The sequence below is a fragment of the Entelurus aequoreus genome, linkage group LG05, assembly GCF_033978785.1.
Source record: "Entelurus aequoreus isolate RoL-2023_Sb linkage group LG05, RoL_Eaeq_v1.1, whole genome shotgun sequence".
Lineage (NCBI taxonomy): Eukaryota > Metazoa > Chordata > Actinopteri > Syngnathiformes > Syngnathidae > Entelurus > Entelurus aequoreus.
The window spans coordinates 35,918,311-35,918,967 of record NC_084735.1 but is presented as its reverse complement, the minus strand read 5'-3'; positions in this window follow the sequence as shown (position 1 = coordinate 35,918,967).

The window sequence follows — 657 nt, the reverse complement described above, 5'->3', positions numbered from 1 at the left end:
CACACACACACACACACACACACACACACACTGAGTGAAAAATCTTCCTTGTGATGTCAAGGGAGGAGAGGGATAGTTGAATATGACGGATTCCATTCAGAGGACAAAGCAATGTCTACCACAGTCACTTATCAAACTGGTTACCATGGTGACCAAGGAGAAACACTGAAATTATGAATTATTTAAATCCCATGAAAAAAAAAAAGTGGAAACAAAACAGCAGCTCACGTCTTGTGAGGCGGGAGCGATCAGCCTCAGAGTTTACCGGAGCGGACTGACGGGTGTTAAAGGATTGTTACCACCGTGTGACTAATTGGAGCATCATTAATGAAAACACACACTGTCGTCTTGAAGCCCTGTGGCTCCGAGAGCAAATCAGCTGCTCTCCCTCGGGTGCTGTATCACTTTGGTAACCACTTTTCTGCGTATACTCCAGTCAGTGTGTGAGCATGACAAGTCTGTCACATACACTGTACTGTATATACAATATCCTCTCTGCCATGAGACAAACATAAACAAACTATCTTCAATAACAAAGCTATAACTCAAATCTGTGGGTCACAAGTCGTAAAACAATAACATCATTTCAAATTAAAAAGGAATGTAAAATAGTAAACTTTTAACTAACATAAAATAAATTAAACTGAAGAAAAACTT